This window comes from Pan paniscus, chromosome 12 (assembly GCF_029289425.2).
Source record: "Pan paniscus chromosome 12, NHGRI_mPanPan1-v2.0_pri, whole genome shotgun sequence".
In the NCBI taxonomy this organism is placed as follows: Eukaryota; Metazoa; Chordata; class Mammalia; order Primates; family Hominidae; genus Pan; species Pan paniscus.
The window spans coordinates 106,170,079-106,191,767 of NC_073261.2; the positions used below are offsets into that span (position 1 = coordinate 106,170,079).

Here is a 21,689-nt window from a genome sequence, read left to right on the forward strand (position 1 = left end):
TTAGTGAGGTAACACAGAGTGAGTAACTGCAGTAAGCAGCCACCACCCCTGGGGAAATAAAGGAATAAAGGGAAATAAAGGAGAGAGGTGGATGTTATCTGAACCTTCTATGTAGAGGAGAAGCCCCAAAGAGTTGGGACATGGACCTCTGAGGAAGGGGTACCCTGGATGCTCCTGAGTTCGAAGAAGAGGCCCCGTGGAGCTGGGTCTTAGGCCTCTAGGGAGGGGTACGGTCCAGCTGCTGCTTATTCCTCCGAGGGGGTAAAACAAGGCTAATTCTATTCTAATCGGAGAATGCAAGGGAAATTGGAAACTGGAACCAGCTGCTGCAGTTGGGCTGACATACTGTTCTGGGGTCATTCTGACAAAAATTACATGTGAACAGGAAGGAGCGAAAGACTTCTCCTTTCTTCTGCCTTCTTCTTTTTTTTCTTGAGATGGAGTTTCACTCTTGTCGCCCAGGCTGGAGTGCAATGGCACCATCTTGGCTCACCGCAACCTCCGCCTCCCAGGTTCAGGTGATTCTCCTACCTCAGCCTCCTGAGTAGCTGGGATTACAGGCATGCACCACCACGCCTGGCTTTATATTTATATATATACTTTATATTTTTTTATATATATATATTTTACATTTTTTAAAATATATATATTTTTTACATTTTTTTAAATATATATATATATATATTTTTTTTTTTTTAGTAGAGACCAGGTTTCTCCATGTTGGTGGGGCTGGTCTCAAACTCCCGACCTCAGGTTATCTGCCCACCTTGGCCTCCCAAATTGCTGGGATTACAGGGGTGAGCCACCGCGCCCGGCCTTCTTCTGCCTTCTATCTTTTTGCCACCGTGCCTGGCCTTCTTCTGCCTTCTAATCTTTTTCCAGTTGCCCACTATTTGCAGAGCCTAACAGAGAGCTAGCTGTTAAGAGGTGTAGTTTGCAGATTTCTTCTATAATTTTTTTTTTTTTTTTTTGAACAGGATCTCGTTATGTTGCCCAGGCTGGTCTTGAATTGCTGGACTCAAGTGATCATCCTGCCTCAGCCTCCAGAGTGTCTGGGACCACGTGGGCATGCCACTATGCCTGGCTAATACTTTTAAATTTTTTTTGTAGAGATGGGTTCTTGCTATGTTGCTCAGGCTGGTCTTGAACTCCTGGGCTCAAGTGATCCTCCTGCCTCAGCTTCCCAAAATGCTGGGATTACAGGCGTGAGTCACTGTGCCTGGCCATTCACATTTTTATAAAATTAAAAGAAATACATAAAAGAAGAAAAAAGCAAAACCCGAGGATAGGTGTTATTTAAGTTTAACAAAAGAGGAAAGCATTTTTATTTTTAGTTTTTTGTTGTTGTTGTTGTTTTGAGACAAGGTCCAGCTCTCTCGCCCACTGGAGCACAGTGGTGTGATCTCAGCTCACTGCAACCTCTGTCTCCCAGGCTAAACCATCCTGCCATCTCAGTCTCCCAAGTAGCTGGGACTACAGGCGCACACCGCCATGCCCAGCTAATTTTTTTGTATTTTTTGTACAGATGGGGTTTCACCATGTTGCCTAGACTGGTCTCAAATATGTGAGCTCAAGCGATCCGCCCTCCTTGGCCCCCCAAAGTGCTGGGATTACAGGCATGAGCCACTGTGCCTGGCCAGGAAGTCATTTTTAAACATGAAATAACTTGCAATATGAGGATATCATGGAATGAACAAAAATTTTTTTGTAATTCCTCCCATCAAAAGATAAAGTCTTTTGAATCTGGGCTGGCCTTATGATTTGTTTTCACCAATAAATTGTGGTGGAAGGGATACTATTTGAGTTCCAAGCTGAGCCCTCTCAAGAGGCCTTGCAGCTTCCATTCTTAGTCTGCTACCATGTGAACAAGCCTGAGCTAGCCTGTTGGAGAGACTACAAGGTGCCTTGGCTGATCACCAAACCTCAGCCATTAAGTTAAGCCACCAGCTGACTGTTATTGCATAAGTGAGCCAGGAAGATCCACAAAACCTCCCAGTTGAACCCAGCCAAATTCACCAACCCACAGGTTGTGATCGAATAAACAAATGATCGTTGGGGGTAGTTTGTAACACAAGTAAATGCTAACTGATACATGATGAAATCTATATAAGCAAATCAAAATGAACAGGTCAGAAATAGAGCAGTGAACAATGAATATACTTAAATACTGAAATTAAGACAAATCAACAGGGAAATCATGGATAAAATAGAATGTAAATATCATAAAACCTGACAAAGTATTTTTTGACAAAGTATTAATATAATAAAAAATTATAAGCAAAAAATTAGGAAGGACAGGGAAGAGGTGGTAGAAAGTCAGACTGTTTTTTTATTTTTGAGACAGAGTCTCTCTCTGTTGCCCAGGCTGGAGTGCAGTGGCACGATCTTGGCTCACCACAACCTCCACCTCCTGGGTTCAAGTGATTCTCCTGCCTCAGCCTCCCAAGTAGCTGGGACCACAGGCGCACACCACCATGCCCAGCCAATTTTTGTATTTTTAGTAGAGGTGGGGTTTCAGTATGTTGGCCAGGCTGGTCTCAAACTCCTGACCTCGTGATCCACCCACCTTGGCATCCCAAAGTGCTGGGATTACAGGCGTGAGCCACCGCGCCCAGCAAAAGTCAGACTGTTAATCTATCTTCAATGGAAAGGAATTCAGCACTGATCAATACTGAAACATACAGTTTGAAAAATTACAATGTCCTATTAATGATATTTATAATTTTAACCTTTGAGGTTGAGCACAGTGGCTTATGCCTGTAGTCTCAGCTACTACAGAGGCTGAGGTGGAAGGATCATGTGAATCATTCCAGTTCAAGGCCGCAGCTATGCAGTTCAGCCACTGCATTCCAGCCTCAGGAAGACGCCCACTTTTAAATAAATAAATAAATAAATAAATAAATAAATTTTTAGCCTTTGAGAAATGTTTTATGAATCATTTTCTCTTGAGATGAAGTAACAGTTATCTGATCAGTTCCTTCTGTTTTTCTCTTTTGTCAAATTCAAATGAAAACAAATTCAATACTGTATTTTAAAAAATACTTTGTTTTAAAAATAATATGTGGAGAAAGAACCTATTATTGTTAATGTTACTCTAGCTGCATATTTCTCTGTTCATCCTTAAATCTGTATTTATGCCTATAATAATGGTGTTCACCAAATGTGAATAGTTTTCTGTGATACTAAAATTGGGATGATTTAAACCGTTTTGCATTTCTGAAAAATTTTATAAAGGGCTTGTATTTTTAATTTTTTTGTACAGACGGGGGTCTCACTATGTTTCCCAGGCTGGTTTTGAACTCCTGCCCTCAAGTGATCCTCCCATCTTGGCCTCCCAAAGTGCTGGGATTACAGGTGTGGACCTCTGTGCCCAACCAAGCTTATATTATTTTTATCAAATTGACAAGCTTACAAAAAGAGTTTACTAGGGGTTTCACAAACAGTCTCAGTGGAAAAGAGCATTTGCATAAGGAATATTAAAATGCTCAAAGATTTATGCTCTAAGATGTGATCTGTCTAAATTGGTGGTTCTCAGTCATGGCTATACATTATAACTACTGAGGAGTTGTGTTTTTGTTGTTGTTGTTGTTGTTGTTGTTGTTTGTTTTTGAGATGGAGTTTTGCTCTTGTCGCCCAGGCTGGAGTGCAATGACGCGATCTTGGCTCACTGCAACCTCCACCTCCCGGGTTCAAGTGATTCTCCTGCCTCAGCCTCCCTAGTAGCTGGGATTACAGGTGCCCACCACTACACCCGGCTAATTTTTGTATTTTTAGTAGAGATGGGGTTTCACCATGTTGGCCAGGCTGGTCTCGAACTCCTGACCTTAGGTGACCCGCCCACCTCAGCCTCCCAAAGTGCTGGGATTACAGGCGTGAGCCACCATGCCCGGCTGTAAGGAGCTTTTAAAAAGTACCCATGTCCACGCTTCAGCTAAGACCCATTAAATCCAAATCTCTGGTGGTAGGGCTTGGGAATTAATATATTTTAAATGTTCCCCAGGTGATTCTGATGTGCAACTCTGGTTGAGAACCACTGGACTCAACAGGCCAACGAGACACATTCCCAAACGCAATGCTTGTTGCTGGAAATTCAAGACACTCCATTCTGTGCCTCCTCCAGTCCATACGGGCATACACACCAGGACCAGTTGTTAAGGTAGAAGGGGAGAGAGAACACTGCATAGGCTACTGGCAGTCTGATTTCCCTTGTGGTCATAAGATGCCTGTCAGCGGGAACTGTGGCAACATGTTTTCTTGTTTACACTCAGGGGAGAGAGACTGGACTGGCTTTTCTTCCTCCAGAAGCTCTGAGTTAGCACCTCTTTGTGTCTCACTGGCTCAAAATGGATAAGGCACGCCCATTACAGAACCAGTTTCTAGCAAGCGGAGTGGAATTATTGTGATTGGCTTACTAATGTTTCTCAAACTTTGTTGTGCATAGGAATTGCCCGGGAATCTTGTTAAAATGCAGATTCTGATTAAGCTGATCTGGCATGGGGCCAAGATTCTGCATTTCTAACAAGCTCCCAGGTGACGAGAATGGCTGTTGGGGTGTCAATTACAATATCCACCTCAACTACCAAGCACACGAGATATTTACATTAGCTTGAGGAGTATATTCTTTCCTTGTAGGTAAATCTAAAGAGAAGCCAATTATAATCAGAAGTGCTTAATGAGCATGGCAGATTGCAAAGCATATGTGAAGGCACAGAAGCAAGAAACTGCTCACTGTGCATAGGGAATCATGAGCTCCAGAGGAGATAGGGACATAGGCAGATCACTAAAGGGTGGGGCTTTAATCTGCGTCTTGCAGAGCACCAAACCTGTAAGAGATTCTCCATGAAGAAACGCCTCCTAGGGTCAAATTTGGTTGGGACACATTGCATATTATGTCCCTCACTTGGATATTTACAATGCATATTTTGATTTTAAAGGCACTAATAAGTCTGGCAGAAAATAAACCTTTTGTCACATAGAGATAATACCTCATAGGTAATTTGTGGAGCTCAGTTCAAAATGAAAATGAGGGGCCCTTTTGTCAAAAACCACTAAGACTTTCTAGATGGTGACATAAGAGCATTAAACCAATCGTAGAATCTTTTTAGGCACCCCCCAGGCCTTGTTCAACTGCACAGGTCACGTGCCTGTGCTGAAGCTGGCCTTGTTCATGGGGATATCTGGAACATTAAATGAGACAATGTATGGAAAGTGCTTTGGTGCTTGCATGTTGTTAGTACCAAACAAATAACTATAGCTTACACGTGGCTTTTAGTAGGACTCTTGGTTGTAACAGAAATTCACTTCATCTAGCTTAAGCAAAGAAGCAGAATTTACCATAAGGATCCAGGAATGCGGCTCAGACTCCAAGGGTAGAGGCAGCCAGCCAGGCACAGAAACATGTGAAAGAGAGACATTGTCAGCACTCTCCTTTTCTCTCTCAACTCCACTCTTCTCTACAGGTTCCCTGTCTTACAGGATGGAACTAGTCTGCCCAAGGGATCCCAGGTCCAAGAGACTTTCGAGGTTGGGGTCTCTTAGTCCCAATTCCATATTCTAAGGGAGGGCCTGTGATGGATTTATCTAGTTTCACCCACACTAAGCAACTGTATATAAAGACCCTTCTGCTATTATCAGCTCAACGGAGGGGAAAGGAGAAGGAAGGCAAAATGTGTACACCCCAGTATCTCCCATTCTTACTTGATCGTGAGACATTTCTTAAAGGAACATCTATTAACACTGAACACAGCACACTAGGGAAATGCTGTTGTGGGTGATGGGGAGCAATGAGATGGTTGAAGCAGAGGCCTGAGCGCCAGGAATTGGATTTGCATTTTAGATAGCAGTGAGCAGAACTGATTGGAGGGAGTGAGACTGGAGACAGGAAAGCTGATTAAGAGCCAGCTACAGAAATCCAGACCTGGGAAGCAAGGCTAGTATTAGTGAGGAGGCAGAGGAAGACTGTCTCCAGAATTACTTGGGAAGTAAAAATCTGCGAGGCTTGGTAAGTTATTTATATTTGGAGTGGGGGTAAGAGGAAGAGACAAGGATGGTTCTCAGAGGTGTAATTTGGGGAATGAATAGGTGGTGACACTGCCAATTACAGACACAGTACAAGAGTGGGGGGTAGGGGATGGGTGTGACTTCAGTTTTTAACATGCTTGGTGACAAGAATATTCAAGTGAAAATATCTAGAAGCCTGAAATATGAGCCTAAGGTAGGGGCTTGGGATGGATTTCAATGTCAGGCATTTTTCAGTAATAGTTAAAAACCGAAGAGCCCATGTATTCAACAGGCACTTGGCACAGTGTGAAACAAAACACAAGGTCCTTGCCCTCGTGGAGCTCACAGTCGCCTAGGGAAGACATACATTAAGCAAACTATACGGGAGGCCCTGAATATTTACGAAGTGCAGCATGTCAGGAGAGCCAGGAGCTGTGCAAACAAACCATCAAGAACAAATCGGACACGGTGCCTGTTACAGCTGTGTGACCTGGAGCCGGTTAGGTTAGAATCCTGGAATCACCACTGCTTTGCATGGGGGTCCAGGACAGCAAGGCAGATTTGGAGTTTCCAACTAGCCTGTAAACCGGGAAGGAGAGAGCGCTTAGTACGCGAGAAAAAGAAACAGCCAACGAGTGAGAATCACTGGCCCAGCTGGAGAACGACCGGAGTTTCCTTTGTGTGCACCGGGACCAAGCACTGGGGGCCAACAATTTGCTGAGAGCTGGCTCCACCTGCCTGGGGTGCAACCACGAGAAGAGTGACAGCCCTCTCGCAGGGTACAATCTTCCACCCCCAGATGCATCTCCCTCGTCTGGTTGTGGGGAGGTACAGAGTGAAAGCTAAAGGCCTGAATTAACGTCCGGCTCTTGTGGGCGCCAGCACTCCGGAAGCGAAATGCCAGGAGTACCCCAAGGTGGGCGGCGCGGGCGCAGACACCCGCACACCCAGTTGGGGGAAAACAATGAGCAACCGGGTAGGAAGCCGAGGGTAAGAAGATACAGAAGTCGAGGCCCAACACGGGAAGACAGTCGAACACAGCGTTTGGCAACAGCACGCCTACGCTGTCCGAGCCCGGCGCGCGCTCCCCGCGCCGCGGCGGAGCCCAGGAGGGAAGCGCGAGCCCGCAAGGTGAGGGCGGGGTAGGGCACGCCGGAGAGGCGGCCAAACACGTGAGAGCGCGGAGAACGTGCGCACGCGCAGGGCGCCCCCGGCCCGCGCGGCGGGAGCGCGGGAGCAGGGACGCAAGGCATTGAAAGGAGCCGCGCCTCGGTGAGCGCTCCCCCTCCCCTTTCTCCCGGGGTGCATTGCGCGCGCCCGGTGGGCGGGGGGGAGGGGAGGGGAGGCGGCGGTGGCAGCCATGTTGTTGTGAGTCTCTGTGTCTCACCCTCGGTACTTCGGTGGTTCGGAGGAGGAGGGGGAGGAGAAGGAGGAGGTGGGGTGGGGGGGGAGGGTGGTAGGTGGAGAAAGAAGACATTGCCGCCACCGAAGGCGGAGGAGGGGGAGGACCGCCAAGAGCGACGCCGCCGTGTGCCCAACGGTCGGTGTCCCCGGCTGAGGCAGCGCGGCCGCAGCAGCCCTGTAAGTCAGTCCGCGTTCGCTCTTTCTCCGGTCCTTTGGCGCCGCCGAGGATGGCTCCCCAGGCTTTGTGCGGCGGCCTCGGCGGGAGCCGATCGCCAGCGGAAGGGCGGATAGGGCCTGCTGAGTGCCCGGGCCGGTGCGGCCTGGGGCCCGCTCGCACAATGCAGGGGGAGGGGTGCCGGAAGGGGGTGTGCGCGCGCGGGGGAGGGGGCGCCGCGCCGGCCGCTTTCCCGCTTCCTTCCCTCCGCTGGGCCGCCGCCTCTGGGGCCTGGGGCGCCAACCCGGTTCTCCCTCCGATTCGGCGCGCTGGAGGTTAGAGACCGAGCTGTCGGCCCTAGGGTTCGGAAAGAGGGGAGAGGCCGGGTGGCCCCAGAGAAGCATGCGGATTGCAAGTGGGTGAAGAGGAAGGAGTGGGTTTATGAAAACAAGTGTGGGCATTTTCAAAGGCCCGAGTGTGTCCGGGAAAAGCTTGCCGTGGACAGATGTGGGTATGAAGCCGTGACTTGGATTCGCCTTGTTTAGGTTATAGGAACGGATTTCGATATTCAGAAAAATATGTAAATTAAAACCAAAGGCAAGATTAGCGGCTTCTACTATTTGAGCAGTAGTTTTGTATCTGAATTGGGTCAGGTTTTGGGGAAAATGTTTAAAGTTTCATGCCCAAACACGTGTAAAAGTTAGTGTTGTTTCTGAAAACACAGCCAGAGAAAACCTACTTAACTTAGCTTTTTATTCTAACATACGTAAACTTTTGAAGAGAGGAGTGTATTGCCAGCATATTAGGTGCAATAAGACATCGTGTTAGGACTTAGTACTTTGAGATTTTTACTTGTTGAGAAAACGGGGCAGATGTTTTGGTGAAGGAAAACGAGAAAAATGCTTGTAAACGGTGAAGAGAAATGTAATACCTGTAAAGGTACTGTATGTCAAGAAAACAATTTTAATAAAAGGAGTTACCGAAGGATTTTAAAAGCTTGTTTAATGGTTAGATTTCGTGTTTAATAGGTGACTCTTCACCATGTGACCTGGAGTATTGGAAGATGACTTAAGGAATCCTGTAAATAAAAAAAAAAAAACAAAAATGAGTATTTTCAATTTGTTTCTCTTCCTAGCCTCCTTTTAAACAATGATTTACTTCATTTGCTCAATCATTATGAATAAAAATGATGGCATTTTCCGTGCTGCAAGAATTTCTTTAAAATTCCGATTTTTGGTGAAATTGCATTGTGTATAATTTTCTTGGTGTGCATGAGGGCAGTTTTTGTATGCAGAAAAGGTTTACGATAATCTTAAAAATAAAATTTTATTTCAGAAACCTGGTTCTTGAGGATTTAAGTCCAGTTTTTAAATTCTGTTTACAGGTCTAGCTATTTTGAGTTATAATTGCCAGTAACTTAAGCATTTTCCAGCAATTTAAGCTGTGTTTAACACATGCTTTCCTTAATTTGAGTCCAAAGTTCTCTTAGGTGTTTCAGCATTTAGCAAGATTTCAACTTCTTAAAAGAGCCTAAATTAATTACTGACATTTACTTTGCTCTTACAAAGCTGTCACTTTAGAATAAATTCTCAGGCATTACAAATACTGTATATAAATTACCAAATAATACTTGGATTTTGTTTCTCTTAAGCATTCCATACTTGTTTATGAATCTTTTTTTCTTGTTTGAGACAGGGTCTGGTTCTGTCGCCCAGACTGCAGTGCAGGTGGTGAGATCTGGGCTCACTGCAGCCTCCGCGTCCCGGGCTGCAACTGTTCTTCCACCTGAGCCTTCCGAGTAACTGTAGCTGGGGGTACAGGCGCACGCCACCACGCCCGGCTAATTTTTGCATTTTTTGTAGAGACAGGGTCTCACTGTGTTTCCTGGGCTGAACTCCGATCTCAAGCGATCCTCCCGCCTCGCCCTCCCAGAGTGCCGGGATTACAGGCGTGAGCCACCGCACCCGGCTTGTTTATAAACCTTTCTGGTGTGGAAAGATAATTTGCCTTCCGGAGTAGGTACTTATCTTAGTTAACAAAAGTAATTATGACCAGAGATTTGGGCCAGGTGTGAAATCCACAGCCAATTTTCTCAGTGACCAAGCTGTCTCCTTTTTATAGACCCTAACATGATCTGCATAGTTTTAAGTGGAGGTTGATTCCTGTCTCCTAAACTCAAGTTCTACATACGTCCTAACTTAAATACCTTGTTGGGTTTCCAGGATATGGAAATACTTGTATTTTTTCATATTCTTAAAATTTACAGATATTTAAAATATCCGAATATTTGAGTCTCACATGGCTTTGTCTACATGGCTGCAATCACAGCTTGAGACCATTTTACTAACAGGTGTGATTAAGATAAAAATTACACTTATAGCCAGGTAAATTGGTTTGTGGCATATTAAGTAGATTTCTTGCTTTTTTCTTTATTATTATTATTATTAATTTTTAATATAGGTGAGGTCTTGCTATGTTGCCCAGGCTGGTCTCAAACTCCTGGGCTCAAGCAGTTCTCCCGCCTTGGCCTCCCAAAATGTTGGTATTAAAAGCATGAGCCCCGGTGCCAGACCCTTGCTGTTTTTAGGAAATGCATTAAAATAGTCTGACTTGTTCCTTTTGTCCTGCCTCCTCACTTCGCTTTGATGAGTTTGTAAGAGGGAACGCTGATGAAATATGGCAGAGCCCCTTCCTCGCTTTCTCTCTGGGAGTCTTCTCCCTGCAGAAAGCACTTAATTTGCCCTGCTTTTTCATGAGACTACCAAAGTTAGACTCCCCATTTCCAGAGGACAGTAGTTGTCCAGTGCTACTTGTGACTGGGTTAGAATAATTATGGAGTGTGTTTGGAAGCCCACTTGGCCTAGGTCTAAATTATGCCTCCACTGTGGTTTTATCAGTAGTAAAGGAAATCTTTGGTTTAACACAAGTCCAACTACTGTGTCTTTCAGTCAGTTCGGAATTCTGTTGTGGAAAAAGGTTTCCTCAAACCCTATCATTTAGGAGCTAATATTTTAATAGTGATTTTTATATTTGGCAATATATATAGACAGGAGACAGTTTTTATTTAAAACTTAATTGCTTTTGTAGTTGAAAAAGTGGAAGTTTTCTATTTTCAAGCTTTTCCAGTGAGTGAAACGCTGTATAGAATTATTAGGTAGGTGCGTGATAAATGCTTTTTCTTTGAGTTTCATGTAGCATTATGTTTAGAGACATGTTAGTGTTTTTTTTCCTTAGTGACTTTTTCTTCAAATAACTCGAGAGTTATCTTTTTAAATGAAAAATCAAGACATGCCTAATTAAACACAAGTATTTAAAGTTTTATTTGACCTTTGGCTGGTTCCTTTTTATAGTCTTAAGTGCTTTAGAGAATTTTTAAACAGATTGTTTATTTAAGCTGTTGGCAAAAGCATAGTTTCATTAGTAAGTTCCATTCTGCAAGTTTAGCTACTGGATCCCAACCATTTTCAGGTTGCGTATTGCATATTGTTGGTTTTCACATCTTACTCTCTCACTGTTCTCTTGTGGAGGAATAAAAGATTTTAGAATAGAGTACTGGGAAATATCCAAATGTACACACCTTGTATGCATATCACTGTAGCTGGCAAGTGCAAAAAAAGAAGTAGCATGAAGTGTAAAAGGAGAAGGGAGGTAATTGAAGTGTTAGATGGTTTGACTGACTGCAAATGGGACAGGAAAAAAAAGGTAGTCATCACCTATTTGGAGCTAAATATGTTGGGACCACAGAAGCCCCCTAAAATGTTTCCTGGAAGGGACTTGGTACAATTGGCTATGAAATTGTACTGAAAACCACTTAGTCAATACTGCCCAGGGAAATGGAACCTGTAGCTGGCTGCCAACACACATACAATGTGGTCATGGCGGGGTGGTAGGGAAGGATTGTTTACATTTTTTTAGTTCTGGGGAAAAATACACTAATGGAGGAAACCTGGTTTGAGGACAGCTCTTTGATCTATCTTATTGTAGTAGCCATCTTATGACAAGAGTAAGAAGTTCTGGATCTCAAAGTGGTGATCCCTGACTTTAGGCAGTTTCTGAAAAACTTAAGAACAGTGAGAGAAAGATGCAATTGGTCTTATTCATTCAGACATGAAATAAGGCAAATGAGTGTTAGAGGGAGAGTACCCCTAAGTATAGGTCTTTATTAGGCAGTCAAATGAAGCAAACTGTAGGAAGAAAAAAATGTGGATTGTATTGTATGATTTTATAAATACCAAAAATGTATACAGATTGGAACTACTTGTATCTTCCATTTTCTTGACCATGTCATTTTTAAGTTAGTTTATTAAGAACATCTCCATAGTAGCTTATCGGTAGTTTTAGCATGATTACATGCAAAAACATTCAGTTATCTATGATAAAACTTGAATCTTTAAAACCAATTCAACATGAACAGAATTATGTTTTGAAGTTGTGAGGATAATGGCTCCAGGTTTTGCCTATAGGTGTTTTCTTGGACCACCTTTCAATGGAAGTGTAATTTATTACTTTTTTTCCAAAGGAGAGTCTTAGGTGCCCTCGTCTTAATATCTAAATTATGTGCATCCTACACTAGCAAGAATAGGAGTGCTCTACGCTCTTGCTAAAGGTAAATTGTTTGCCAGTTCTTCAGAATCGTGGTTGAGAAAATACTCATGGAGTATGGACATTCAGTCCATTTGTAGTCTGAATATTAAAATTGTGTCTTTTCATCACGCTAAAATACCTGCACAAGTTTTTTGGAGACAGAGTTTCGCTCTTGTTGCCCAGGCTGGAGTACAATGGCGTGAACTCGGCTCACTGCAACCTCCGCCTCCCAGGTTCAACCGATTCTCCTGCCTCAGCCTCCCAAGAAGCTGGGATTACAGGCGCCCACCACCACGCCCGGCTAATTTTTGTATTTTTGGAAGAGATGGGGTTTCACTGTTGGCCAGGCCGGTCTTGAACTCCTGACCTCAAGTGATCCACCTGCTTCATCCTCCCAAAATGCTGGGATTACAGGCGTGAGCCACTGTGCCTCGCCCCACACATTTTTTTTTGAGCGTTGCAGATGTATCGTGCCACACTGTCCTTAGATGCTGGTGATACGGTGATATGTGGTCCTTGTTTTTAAGACCTTTATAGGAAAGTGGAGAGAAGATTGAACTTGTGATTACAGTGCAGCATGCTAGCCTGCCACTGAGGTGGTATTATAAAAGTGCTGTGGTGTGGGCACGTGGCCCATGCCTGTAATCTCAACACTTTGGGAGACTGAGGCGGGACGATCACTTGAGTCCAGGAATTCAAGACCAGCCTGGCCAGCATAGGGAGACCTTGTCTCTACAAAAAATTAAAAAACTGGTCTGGCATGGTGGCACGCACTTACAGTCCAAGCTATTTGGGAGGCTGAGGTGGGAATGAGGTGGGAAGGTCACTTGAATCCAGGAGATTGAGGCTGCAGTGAGTTGTGATCGTGCCGCTGCACTCCGGACTGGGCGACAGAGGGAGGCCCTGTCTCCCCCGCCCTGCCGCAAAAAAAAAAAAAAAGAAAAAAGTGCTGTGGACACATGTAGGTAGAGACTGCAGGGACAGGAAAAGCTTTCCACAAGAGGTAAAGCGGAATCTTCTTTTCTTTTCTTTCTTTTTTTTTTTTTTTTTTTGAGACAGTCTCCCTCCGTTGCTCTGGCTGGAGTGCAGTGGCACTATCACAACTCACTGCAAGCTCCGCCTCTCGGGTTCACGCCCTTCTCCTGCCTCAGCCTCCTGAGTAGCTGGGACTACAGGCGCCCGCCACGAAGCCCTGCTATTTTTTTTGTATTTTTAGTAGAGACAGGGTTTCACCATGTTAGCCAGGATGGTCTCCATCTCCTGACCTCGTGATCCGCCGGCCTCAGCCTCCCAAAGTGCTGGGATTACAGGTGTGAGCCACTGTGCCCAGCTGCGGAATCTTAAAATGTTATAGAAGTTAATTTAGTCCCGAGATGGGTGAGGTGGCATTCAACCAGAGGGATTAATAGCCGTAGTAATCCTGATAGGGTAGAATGACAAGAGTTTAAGGTGCAGTTATAGGGAGGAGGGTGACAAAAGAGAGATAGGAGAGATAGGTAGAAGCCCACCAGATTGAAGTCCTTTATCTAATATGGACAGTCCAGGATTATAATTTAGGAAGATATAGACAATCATGGTGTCCTTGAAAGCCTTAGAGAATTACTGTGTAGTTAGTTTTCCTGGATTATATTAGGAGTTAGGTATTTGACTTTTCCTTGAGGAACTGACTGTAAGAAAGACTATGAGGCTGGGCGCCTAACGCTTTGGGAGGCCGTGGCAGGTGGACTGCTTGAGCTCAGGCATTTGAGACCAGCCTGGGCAACGTGGTGAAACCCCATCTCTATAAGAAATGCAAAAATTAGCTGGGCATGGTGGCTCGCGTCTGTAGTCCCAGCTACCTGGGAGGCTGAGGCGCGAGGATCTCTTGATCCCAAGAGGTAGAGATTGCAGTGAGCCAAGATCGAGCCACTGCACTGCAGCATGGGCAACAGAGTGAGGCCCTGTCTCAAAAAATAAAATAAAGTAAAATAAAATAAAATAAAGTAAAATGATACTATGAAACCTTGTATCTGTTAATGGTAATGTTGAAGATATTTTCTATTACAACTCTGTTGCCTCAATAATGCTCCATCTAAGAAATTGCTTTTTTTTTTCTCTTTGATACTGGGATGAGGGCAGGTGTCTCATCGTGTTGCCGGGGCTGGAGTGCAGTGGTGCAGTCACTGCTCACTGCAGCCTCAACTGCCCAGTCTCAAGCAGTTCTCTGACTTCAGCCTCCTGAGGAGCTGGCATTACAGGCGCACAACATCATACCCAACTAGTTATTTTGTTATTATTTGTAGAGACAAGGTCTCACTATGTTGCCTTGGCTAGTCTCGAATTTGTTGCCCCATGTGGTCTCGAATTCCTGGACTAAAGCAATCCTCCTGTCTTGGCCTCCTAAAGTGCTGGGATTATAGGTCCAAGCCACCATGCCCAACAGAAATTTCTTTTAAAGCTTAGTGTTAGGAATAAGGTTGCATCCAAGGGTTTGGTATGATTTCTTTCTCTGGCTAATGAGAATTGTACATACCTACTGTTTGTACAATTACTAGCACAACTGGTTAGCATTAAACCTACTAGTTTATTTGCTATTTTATTTAATAAATTACTTAGTTATTTTTATTTAGAAACTTTTTTTTAATTTGAGGCAGGGTCTCTGTCATCCAGGCTGGAGTGCAGTGGTGTCACCCAGGCTGGAGTGGAGTGGTGTGAACATGACTCACTGCAGCCTTGACCTCCCTCGCTCTAGTGATCCTCCCACCTCAGCCTCTTGAGTAGCTGGGACCACAGGCATGTACCAGTACACCCAGCTAATTTTTTTGTTTGTTTTATTGTATATTTCCTTTAAGATAGTCTGCCGTCTTCCAAACATTTGCTTAAGTGAATAAAGTAAGTTTATTTAAATTATACTCAAATTTTTTTTAAACACAGACTCTTTTAAAAATATGTAATTTAGCTGGGCATAGTGTGGCACTACTGTAACCCTAGAGGTTGAGGCAGGAGGATTGCTTGAGCCCAGGTTTGGAGGCTGTGAAGGCACCACTGCACTCTAGCCTGGGTGACAGAGTAAGACCCTGTCTGTAAATATATATATGATTTAATACTTAATCCTTGAAACTAACACAGATTTGGTTTCTCTCCATACATTTCTACCTAGATGTTTGGTGGTGTTTTTGATGTAATAACTTGCCTTTTTAAAACTTAAGTATCTTTAGGAAATTAGCTTGGTCATTTCATCTCACTTTAAAGTTAACCAATTCAAAGCTTGTTCTTGATTACTTGAGGAACTTCAAAAACCGCAATTCATACTAATCACCTAAATGATTCCTTTTACTTCAAAGATTTATACAATTCATATATATTTCTTAGACTATTCATAAGTCATAATAAGCTAAATATATTTTAAAGCTTTTAACCGTAAGTTAGGGTTTTCCTAGACAAAAATTAAATCTCTATTCTACCCAGTCTTATGAGAAAATTGAATATATTTCATACCTCACATTCATTTTTCTTTAAGTTGTCTTGGAAATGACTAGAAACACTACATAAAATGTACTTGTGTTAACATTTACAGAAAAGTTATGGTAATACTGGGTTAAGGTTAAACAGTTTTAATTGTAGAATTTCTTGGAGCCAGTAACAGAAGGAAGGAAAGATTGAACATGTACTCAGAGCTTGCAAAGGAGCAAGTGGGTGCTACTTAGCAGCATACCTGAAATGTATTGGACAAGGGATCACTTATTTCTGAGAACACTGAGTTGGTGAATAAGGAGCACACTTAGGAAAATTCCAAATAAACTGCGTTAAAGTCTGCTTCTTAAAATTGTTATTTTTCTCCAGTTGTCTCAGACCATGCATTCAGATTTCTTCCTTTAGTTCTCTGTTACAATTTAGTTAACATTTCTTTTTCTTTCTTTCTTTTTTTTTTTTTTTTTTTTGAGACAGAGTCTAACTCTGTTGCCCAGGCTGGAGTGTAGTGGCGCAATCTCCGCTCACTGCAACCACCACCTCCTGGGTTTAAGAGATTCTCCTGCCTCAGCCTCCCTAGTAGCTGGGATCACAGGCGCCTGCCACCACACCTGGCTAATTTTTATATTTTAGTAGAGACGGCCTTTCACCATGTTGGCCACCCTGGTCTCGAACTCATGACCGCAAGTGATCCACCTGTCTCAGCCTCCCAAAGTGCTGGGATTACAGGCGTGAGCAACCATGCTAGGCCTCTAGTTAACATTTCTTAAGTTGTTTTTCCTTGGTGAGATATTAATTCTAATTGATAGCATGTAACAATTGAAAATTACTAAGATAGCCGTGTGAGACAAGTCTTCATTTGTTGGACTTTCAGCCTAGTACTAATAGGAACAAAAAGTAACACAATAACTTTTGTACTTTGATAGTTTCCAAACTGTAATGCAGTTAAGCTATGTTTATATAGGACATTAAGAAATTTATTTTGCTAACCTCAGTAAGTCTTACAATATGAAGAAATACAAAGATAAAGCCAACAGTACCTTCTTTACCAAAGTTGAGTGAGATGTTTATTTTTTCGTACTTCCCACAAACATATGTAGTCGTACATTGCCCCCCTCCTTTTTTGAACAAAAATTGGATCATATGATACACATTAGGCAACTTTGTATTTTTACTTAATATCATGGACATTTTACATATAACTTTAATTACTTGTAATTTTTGTACTGGCTCATTGTTTTAACTTTTTTCTGTTGTTGAGTTTGGCTTATTTTTTTAATTTTGTACCACCATATAAGTGGTGCTGCAGTAAACATCTTTATATAGTTAATTCATTTGTGTTGGTGCTGTTTGTTTAAGGTAAATTTCCAAAAGAGAAACTTCTGGGTCAAAATATTTTCTTTTTTTGCGGGGCAGGGAGAGAGGGGGGCTGTGCAGAGTGCAGGTAAGAGCTGTGGCCCCTGCTATGTTGCCTACGCTGGTCTTGAACTCCTGGACTCAAGTATTCCTCCTGCCTTGGCCAACCAAAGTGTTGGGATTATAGGCATGAGCCACTGTGCCCAGTCCAGAGAATTTTATATTGATTTTTAAACAAATAAACAAAAAGTTCAGTTTGATGTGTCATTAATACTCTAGAAAGCACTTGCATTTCAATTTCATTTATTACCTCACTTAATCTTTGCAACAGCCCTGTGAGGGAGGCATTGTTGTTTCCATTTGCAAATGGACAAATGAGATTGAGTTCATTTAGCTAGTTAGTGGCCAACCTGGAACTGTATTCTTGGTCTTTTGATTCTGATTTCTGTTACACCATGATGACTGATACTAACAAAATTTTTTAGTTGGGAAACTTCTAGGGTGTTTGTGGATATATTCCTTAGCCATATGGTGATGTATGAGTGTTTCAACCCTATCTGCACAGGGAAAGCATCACCTGGAGAGCCTAAAAAATACTAATAAAAATCCGCCTGTCTTGCTGCCCAGACTAATTCAAGCCAGCCTTGGGTAGGTGAGACCTGAGCAACTGTAGTTTATAAAATCCTCTTACCTGGACTCTGATGTGTGTTGTAAGTGTTTGAGAACTAGTGATCTCAAAATTGGGGTGCTCCCATCCCTGAGGGGTACCTGAAGAGTTTCCAAACTACATCCGTTAGTGCATTTAAGTCTTCTGGGAATCAGTTATCAGGTCCTCACCATATATGTACTGAGAAAGGTAGAACTCTGATCCATCCCACATCTTACTGTTGTGTATTTTACCCAGGTAGTTAAACTTTGGCACCAAAGAGTTAGCTTTCTTTTGTGATTAGTCCTATCTTACATTGCTGTTGGAGTGAAACGTAGCATTCTATAGAACTGGCATATTTTCACCTCCATTGGTATTTTCTGAATTCATATCAACAGTAGTCTTGGATGACAGGAGTAATGACAGATTTTTTTTTAAACCAGTTCACTTGTTCCTTCCCTAACCTGTTAAAGAATACATTACAAAGCAAAGGACGATACTAAAATACTTTGAAAGCTAGAAATATATAAATCATGTTTATCACAGCATACTGTCAAATATATTGGCTTTAAATTAAATATATGATTTAGTTGGCCGTTTTTTTTTTTACATTGAGGAATTTATCAAGAGTAGGATAGAACTAATCTAGATGAAATGACGTTTATAAATACTTATCCTGTGTTTTTCTTTTATTTATTATTTTTTGAGATGGAGTTTCACTCATCGCCCAGGCTGGAGTACAGTGGCACGATCTCGGCTCACATGATCTCGGCTCACTGTAACCTCCGCCTTTCAGGTTCAAGTGATTCTCCTGCTTCAGCCTCCCAAGAGGATGGGATTACAGGCGTGTGCCCCCACAGTTGGCTAAGTTTTATATTTTTAGTAGAGACAGGGTTTCACCATGTCTGCTAGGCTGGTCTTGAACTCCTGACCTCAGGTGGTCCACCCGCCTCGGCCTCCCAAAGTGCTGGGCTTACAGGCATGAGCCACCATGCCTGGCCTGCTTTTCTTTTTTCTTTTAAATCAGATGGTGAGAGAATATTTACATCTACAAACTGAGCTTTGCTTTTTAAAAACCTGGTGTATTAAAAGTAAGGCTAAAGATATTTACTATAGTAGGCATTGAGTGTACACGTACATTCTTTTATGTTGCTTCTAAAATGGTTGGAAACTTACAAACAAGACTAAAATGAAAATATTTTTCTTTTAAGTGATGCTTCGTTTAGATGTTTTATTGTACATTTTTTTTTTTTCTCTTGAGATGGGTTAACCTTGGTCATTTTCCCACTCCTGGTCTCAAGTGATTCTTGCCACCTCAATCTCCCAAGTAGCTGAGATTACAGATATGTACCACCTTGCATGCAGAATTACATAACTGTAATTTATTTGCAAGTCATGATACATATTCTGCATGTAAGTATATTTAATTTAGGAAAAATCTAGTCTTGCTCATACATTGTAGTAAACATTTTTTTTTGAAATAAGCTATAGAAATAACTTATTTTTTAGTGCTTAGATGTGGCATATTATTAACTAATTTATTAAATATTTGGGTCCTTCCATATATAAAGCCATTGATTTCCAAGTTAACATGACTGTAAGAACTATATAAGTGTGTGATTTTATATTTTAAAATTTTATTTTAAATATATATTTTAAATATTTCTAAAGATATAACTAGTGTGTGGAAAACATTCTAGGAGTTAAGAACTATAAAATGTAATGTAAAAATCATGCATATCCTTTTTCTAGGTGCGACCACTATTAATGGTTAAGTGTGACTTATGCTTGCATCCTGTTTTTACAAAACTAGGATGATAGGAGCATAGATTGGTTTTCACTTTGCCTTTTCATGTAATAACCTGGAATATTTGTATTATATCATTTCCCTTCCCTATTACTATATCCTTAGTATTCCTTTGACTTCCCTCATAACTAGTAGCATTTCATGGAACACTGGTATAACCAGAACAGTTGATAAGATTGTGTGGGATTTTTTTCTTTCCTGGTTCTGATTTAGAGAAGTTTTAAAATTTAGTGGGCAAGATGTATTAGTAATACTGCAACATACCAATTAAATTCTGTGGGAATTAAGAGAAAGATTGTTTGGGGTCAGCTTTAGGGAAAGCTGCATTTGAGCCAAACTTTGAGGAATTTGTGGGATTTGCGCATGAAGGGATAAGTGGTAAACAATTATCCAGGTGTTGTTTTTGTTTTGTTTTTTGAGACAGAGTCTTGCTCTGTTGCCCAGGCTGGAGTGCAGTGGTGCAGTCTCGGCTCACTGCAACCTCCGCCTTCTGGGTTCAAGCGATTCTCTTGCCTCAGCCTCCTGAGTAGCTGAGATTACAGGCACACGCTGCCATACCTGGCTAATTTTTGTATTTGTAGTAGAGACAGGGTTTTACCATGTTGGCCAGGCTGGTCTCGAATTCCTGAGCTCAGGTGATCCACCTGCCTCAGCCTCCTAAAGTGCTGGGATTACAGGCGTGAGCCACCACGTCTTTTAGAGAGTAGCGTAATTGGCATTAGCTTGAGTGATGGCTTATGCTTGGTTGGTATGGGAAAGAGCATGGGCTTTTTGGAATTTTGATAGTATTATGTTCTCTACCATTTTAGTAGCTTTGTATATTAGGTTAGGGAAATTGTGGCCAGTTTTCCTATTTGCAAAGTAATGATGCAGTATTGACTTTGCTGGATTATAGTGAGAATTATATATAATGTGCCTGGTATAATCTGTGGCATAAAATGGGGTGCTCAATAAAATTTCTGTTGTTATTCTCTTTGGGGGAAGGTTATCTGATTAAAAATTAGTCTCCAAAATTTGTACCCTTTTGGAAATCAGTTTTTAGGAAAATTTTTCATACACTAGTCAAAAGTATGTTTGAGGAAGTAATAAGCCAAATTAAGTTCATATGAAGGCTTGGACCCTAAGTGAATTAAAAACTGCAGTTTATAAATGTTTTAAAAATATTTTTGTCCGAATTGTGTAACTGACCTTCAAGGCCCAGCTTAAATACCACCTGCTTTATGTGGCTTTCTGTCAGACTGCTATATGTATTTTATTAAACTTAATTTTTTTCTAACCACCTAGCCTTTTCATTTATTAAACTTTATTATGAAAACTTTCAAACATGTAGAGAGAATAGTAAGTATTGTGAACCCTTGATAGCTACCATCCTTGTTCAACATTGTGTGAAATCTTATTTATACCCATATTTTACTTTTTGAAGGAGTATTTCAAAGTAAATCCCAAACAATATGCCATTTCAAGCATAAATGCTCTTACTGATGAGGACTTACAAAAAACAAACCCAATCCTCTTGCTAGTATCATAACTAATAGAATTCCTTACTGTTATCTAATACTCATTCTATATTTGAGTTTCGCTGATTTTTCTCAAAAAAGTCTTTATAGTTGGTTTGTGAGAAGCAGGATTCAAACAAGGCTTACACAGTTTTTTTTTTGACATTTAGGCCTATACCACAGTCTGTGTAATCTGCTTCCCCCCCCTTCAAAATTTTATGTCATAAATATGTATTTAGATCAGTAGTTTTATATTAGACAAATTGACAGTAATATATTAGACAGTTTTATATTAGACAAATATCAGTAATATTATATTAGACAAATTGAAGCTTAGTGTTTTTTGAAGGCAGTTCTTCATATGTGGTGGTACTGTTTCATATTACATTATGAGTCATATAATGTCTTACTCCACTATTAGGATGATGTCACATTTTAAATCACAGAAAATAACTTAGGAATACTAGGCCAGGTGTGGTGACTTATGCCTGTAATCCCAGCACTTTGGGAGGCCGAGGTGGAAGGATTACTTGAACTCATGAGTTCCAGATCAGCCTGGGCAACATGGTGAGACCCCATCTGTACCACACACACACACACACACACACACACACACACACAAATTAGCCAGGCCTGGTGGCACCTGTCGTCCCAGTTACTCAGAAGGCGGAGTTGGGAGGTTCCCTTGAGCCTGGGAGGTCAAGGCTGCAGTGAACCCTGATTACGTCACTGTGCTCCATCTTGGGCAACAGAGCAAGACCCTGTCTCTTTAAAAAAAAAAAATTATAATAT

The 21,689-nt window shown here is 42.0% G+C and overlaps 1 protein-coding gene across 30 annotated transcripts in view; it reads left to right on the plus strand.

Moving 5' to 3' along the window:
- Nucleotides 1-7,175: 7,175 nt before the first annotated feature.
- Nucleotides 7,176-21,689, plus strand: part of PUM2 (pumilio RNA binding family member 2) — a 102,507-nt gene continuing 87,993 nt past the window's right edge. For 6 of the 30 annotated variants that reach the window (XM_055108206.3, XM_034952659.4, XM_055108198.3 and 3 more), the window contains exon 1: nt 7,327-7,581. The gene's annotated coding sequence lies outside the window, so the exon portion shown is untranslated. Of the gene's footprint in view, nt 7,273-7,321; nt 7,582-9,420; nt 9,578-21,689 lie in introns of those variants that run through there. The other 24 variants (XM_055108195.3, XM_034952660.4, XM_034952662.4 and 21 more) reach the window with 13 other exon arrangements.